Genomic DNA, 6000 nt, shown 5'->3' on the forward strand with positions numbered 1-6000 from the left:
AAGGAACATGTCAGAATTAAAAAAAAAATTTTTGATCGTGTCAGTCACTGTTTTAAAAATCTTTGAAAAATCAATTGTTAAATAAACAATTGATAACAACTTTTTTTTACCATTTCGTATTTTTTTTTTAAATTCTATGGAGCTTTCCGCGTAATTTGAAAAAAAAAATATATTGTATCTAATTTTTTGCCAAAGTTATGAATTTTTGAAAAAAATGGGAGTCTAATTTGTTATTGTTAATAAAAAATCGAATTTTGCATTATGAGATTCGCGCTTTGGCACAAAAATCTAACTCCTCCTACACAATCCACCTGCCAAATTAAAAAAATATCTGAGAGATGACTGATCCGGTTGACGCGGAATAGCCCCTTACGTCCCGACGGCACTCAATCCCTCCGATTTTTTCGCTCAAAGAAAAGTCGATTCGAGTAGTTTTCTTCAATGTTATTCGGAATCTTGTTCCGACGGTTTTGTGAATTTTTGGATAACAAATCATATTATGAGAATAAGTGGCAAGCTTCTCTAGCGACCAGTCACCTTCAACTTATTGTTTTCTGAGAAGTCTGAAGTAAAATCAAATAATAGAATTGAATAGTAAAATTAGACGATCAAACGAACTTACCTTAAGTGATGTTCGATCGTGATTATGCTAGGCGTCTTGTCCGAATAGATCAATGGTAGTAACGTCAGTTGCTCGATCCGTCACAGATTTTTAAATTAAACCAAAATTCGCACCTACGCCTCTAGATGGCGGTGCCACTCTCCCCAGAAGCCCCTGCGCCTTATGCCCCGACACCATTACATTTTAAAGCCGACAAATTGCATCTTGAATAGATCAAAAAAAAAAAAAAAGGGGGGGAACAAACAGGGAGGGTTTGATCTATTCGGACAAGACGCCTAGCATAATCACGATCGAACATCACTTAAGGTAAGTTCGTTTGATCGTCTAATTATGCTACGTCGTCTTGTCCTCTAGATCAATGGTAGTTGTTCAAAGTTTTATGCAATTTGTATTTAAGGATAATTTGGTGCGTACAATAATAATTATATACTTTAAGTTGACATTGACAACATCTGTCTCACAGCCATTCTTGTACTTAAGTAATTATGGATTTGGATATCTTTATATTTTTTATCAGAGGTCGATTATAGAATCGCGCAAACATCCTCGATTTTTCCGTCCAACCCGCAGCTTTTCGGATTGTTTCGATGTCTACACCTCTGCGATATGCCGCGGAGGTAACCGCGTGTCTAGTACTGTGTGAACCGAAAGTATTTGTATCAATCCCACTTTTGGCCATCACTTCCTTTATCCACCTTCGTATAGATTGCGTTGTTGCCACACGGTGAGGTTTTTTACATGTTATCATTAAGAAATCTTCGTTATAAGGTCGCAAACTTGCCGAAAGCTTGATGTAACAGTCTAAGACCGTAGCTACACACAACTTAGGTTGTTTTTCAAAAAACGGCAGACACAATAAGGGTTGCTTTCTCCCCAGTCCCGAAGTTTTTATACGATCTATGATCTTGACTTTAATCTCTGAGTCAGTCCTATCGATACAGCTTAATCTAATTTTTGACAGTGTTTGCACTCTTTGTGCTGTCACTAAAGCTAATAACATGACTAGTTTCTTTGTCAAATCCTCAAACGACAGAGTGTCGTGCGGCCAAAGAGTTTTTAGATAACATAAAACAGGGTCAGGGTCCCAAATTTCTTCATATTTTGCTGATTGCGGGCGTAGCTGAGCCACACCTCGAAAGAATCTCTTTATAACGGGCTGTTGCCCTATATCGCCTATAACTATTAACGCTAAAGCTGATCTATACGAGTTTAACGTCCCATAAGTTTTTACGTGGGATAAAGAGACGGTTAAAAACTCGAGAACAGATGAAACTGGAGCCTGAAAAGCGTTGGCTCTCTTCCTTTGACAAAAATCCCACCAGAGGCTTAATGGCTTCCGGTATTGCTTAATGGTTCCTTCCGACAACGATGCCATCACAACCTGTACGGACTCCTGAGGAACGCCTTTCATGACAAACGCTTGCCCGATGACTTCCCGACAACCAGGGAAAGCGAGGTTCGCAACGGATGGAATTGCCTGCAATTATCAATTAACAAATCATTTTCTGGATGAAAAAGGATCGGTTGGCTCACCAACAATTTCTGAAACAGGGGGTACCACGGCTGTGTTGGCCAGAAAGGCACAACCAACACCCCGTTTGCTTTCTCAGCAATTATTTTTCTAATTGTTCTAAGGATGGCAGCGAATGGTGGAAAAGCGTAGAAATATAAATTTGTCCACGGTATGGTAAAAGCATCTACCGCGCATGCCTCTGGGTCTCTGTGCCATGAGACGAATTTTCTGCACTTTGCATTTACATTCGATGCGAACAAATCTATGTCGAATTTCCCGAAGGTTGTATCTACTTGATTATATGCCCAGCTAGCTAATTCCCATTCGGTTTCGTTTTGTTTGACTCTCGATTCCTCATCTGCGTCTTTATTGTCGCGAGAACTAATGTATGAAGCGAAAATCCACAAGTCGTGAATCTCGCACCATTGCCAGATTTCCTTTGCCAAATTTGACAACTTTGGAAACTGAATGCTACCCATACGGTTTGTGTACGATAACGCCGTCGTATTATCGACACGAAGCAATATTTCACACGAATGTTTATCCTTGGCAAAGCATTTGAGTCCGTAAAATACCGCTTTTAATTCGAGATAATTAATATGTTCTTTTCGCTCTTCCATGTTCCAAAACCCATGTGACCGATTTCCCTCGCAAGCTACTCCCCAGCCTGTTGATGAGGCATCGCTGAAGATTTCCATCTCAAAATGGTCTTCTCTTATCGGGTTGACGCACTCTTTTATATTTCTTGTCCACCACTCTAAGTCTGGGATTAGATTGTCCGATATTACCATGGTTTTATCGTAATTTCCATTTGTTTTTTGCAAAGCTAAAAATTTTTCTCTTTCAAAATTCTTAATGTATAAATTCCCATATCGAACCCCGGGACTGGCAGCTACTAAAATTCCAATAAATTCGGCAAATTTCCTGATTTGACAATGACTGATGGTCTGAAACTTTCTCGCGAGATCATATATTTGATTTCTCTTGCTTTGTGGTAATCTAAGACAGAATTTTTCCGAATCAAAAATGAAACCCAAAAATTTCACTTCTTTCGATGGTTCAAGGACACATTTTTCCATGTTTAATATTAGTCCGGCTGTTTCAATTAACTTCCGAGTCTCTTGAATATTTTTTCGGCATTCTTGTGCTGACTCTTCAAATAACAAAATGTCGTCTAGATAGACGACAGATTCAAATCCTTTTGATCTCAATTTTTGCGCTATTGGTTTCATGAGTTTCGTAAACACGTACGGTGCTGTACATAGCCCGAACGGCATACAATTAAACTCGTATAACGTGTTTTTATAAATGAATCTAAGATATTTTCTACTAGATTCGTCAACCGGAATCAAGAAATACGAATCCTTCAGGTCTATTGTCGCCATAAAAATGTCTTTTCGCAATAGTCGAATCGCTGTCTTTTTGTCCTCCATTTTAAAATGCGGTGCTGAAATAAACATATTCAATTTTTTCAGGTTAAGAATAAAGCGCATATCACCGTTAGGTTTTGGCACGAGAAAGTATGACGAAACAAATTGTTTTTCGCACGGCTCGCATTTAGATATTGCGCCTTTTTTGAGTAATTTACCAACTTCTGTTTCACAAGCAATAATTTCTTGATTTGTTAATCTTGGCTGACTGTATTCAACTTGTGAACCTGGTTGACTTACAAAAGGAATAACATAACCCTGTACCGATTGTAAAATGGAGAGATCGTTGGTCAATTTTTTCCACAAAGAGAAAAAATTTCGCACACGTCCTGCGATTCTTACCGGGTCTATTCCTTGTGTCGACGATTGTCCTTGTTCCGGAAGTCTTTCGGTTTCGGTCCCTTCCTCTGAGTGCCCCGGTGACTCGCTCCGGAGGGACGGCGCCAGTTTAACTTCTCCGACTGTTGTTCCCTCAAAAAATTGTTTGGTCTTGAGTAGGATGATGCAAACCTGCGATTTCCTTCGCGCAGTGCGTTCCCGAAGTTTCGTTGATATCCAGTCGGTTTAGTCAGATCTTTAGATGATTTTTCCATGGATTTGGCCGCCTTGAGATTTTCTGCAAACTTTTCTCCAAATAGCCATGCATCACGTGGACTGTCGTTGGCAATATTTTTGACAATGGGGTAATCCCGGAATCATGAAAGATTTTCTTGTTTTTGTCATCTCATGATGTAGGTCAGATAAAATTCTGCCTGCATCGGCCAGCTGTTCGATAAATTTTTGCGTGTCAACTTCTCGGTCGGTACTCACTTCCGCTTTCAGTACTTCCGTTAGTGCTGCGCCAATAGCGTTGATGCCAGCTCCGAGTTGATCTTGAGCGGCGTACTGATACGCGTCTTTCTTAATCGCCAACTGTGTCAAGGCCGATTTTATTTCTGGTTGAACTTTCGGCGCTTTGGTAAGAGGACAGTTTCCTATTGTTGGATATTTTCCCAGGAGAACGCGCTTTTGGTCTATCGGCAGTCCATCTTGCAAAATCTTTGTCCAGCGCTCTGCCACTGCCACATGGATGTCGGGACCCCGTTGATTGTATTTAGATGGGTCGTCTCCCAAAAGCCCCAGTGTCGCTTCGGCGAGTTCTGTTGGTAACTACTTTTTTTTATCCTCGGCCTGTTTTACCGACATTTCCGTGTGGGGACTAGGACGTGACGAATCTCGCGGATTGCGCTCACCGCCCTCTTTGTCTAACCCTTGTACTGCCGCTACGGACCGTTCACGACTGGAGTGTGACGCATCTCGCAGATGGCGCTCACCACTCTTTCCGTCGGAATCATAGTTTATGGACCTCGAACTGCTTCCTGGATACGAACGCTCATGCCGCGAATGTGACGATCGTCTGTTTTCAACAGCGATACGCTCGCCATTTTCTTTGTCAGAGCCCCATGACTCGTTTCTTCTTGAATATCGCCCTGAACTTGATCGCTCGTCCTGGTGACGCGGTCTTGAACGCCTGTCCTGATGACGCGATCTTGAACGCCTATAGCGTGAATGCGATCGCCTGATCTCTTCTTCCAGGCATCGTAATTTTTTCATAAGTAGGTCCCTCGATGAATTTCTATATCTCGGAGAGCTCCCCGAATATGACTCTGACCGCGAACTCATTTTTTGCAATAAAAGAAAACTTTTTAAAACGCACAACTGAAAATTTTCCAACTCGTATTCAATCGTGACTGTCACGGATCGCACAGAAAAACGTAATGGTGTCGGGTCATAAGGCGCAGGGGCTTCTGGGGAGAGTGGCACCGCCATCTAGAGGCGTAGGTGCGAATTTTTGGTTTAATTTAAAAATCTGTGACGGATCGAGCAACTGACGTTACTACCATTGATCTAGAGGACAAGACGACGTAGCATAATCAAGTAAATCGGAATTAGTGCCTAGCAGCAGATAATATAAAATAACGTTGCATATTTAGAAAGACACTCCTATTTTCTCTCACAGCCCTGTATAGGACTATAGCCGCACCATCCCTCATATTGCCGGCTTGTTACGTATCGAGAAGATCGTCGGGAGAAATCGTTTGTTCATTGTGTGATTGTAGACTTAAGTTTGATTTACAAACCTTGTGGTGTTTAGTTCTCCGTAGTATTTCTCGTGCAGCTTATCTCGATCTGGAATTATGTTGTGGGTCGTGCCATCTATCACTTTGCGTCATTAAAATAATTGGTTTTACGCAATACCTATTTAAAATACATATTTACAGTAAGATGTTGTTTGAATCAATTTTCGAGATCTGAAAAATTGGAAATTTGGTTTACGTCTTCCCTGTAGTCATAGGTATTTAAAAAAAAATTGGCCGATTTTCAGTGATAAAAGTTTCGAAATCCCACGAAACACAACTTTGAGGTTGTGGGATTTCGAATCTTTTATTGCTGGA

Source organism: Neodiprion lecontei, chromosome 1 (genome assembly GCF_021901455.1).
Source record: "Neodiprion lecontei isolate iyNeoLeco1 chromosome 1, iyNeoLeco1.1, whole genome shotgun sequence".
In the NCBI taxonomy this organism is placed as follows: Eukaryota; Metazoa; Arthropoda; class Insecta; order Hymenoptera; family Diprionidae; genus Neodiprion; species Neodiprion lecontei.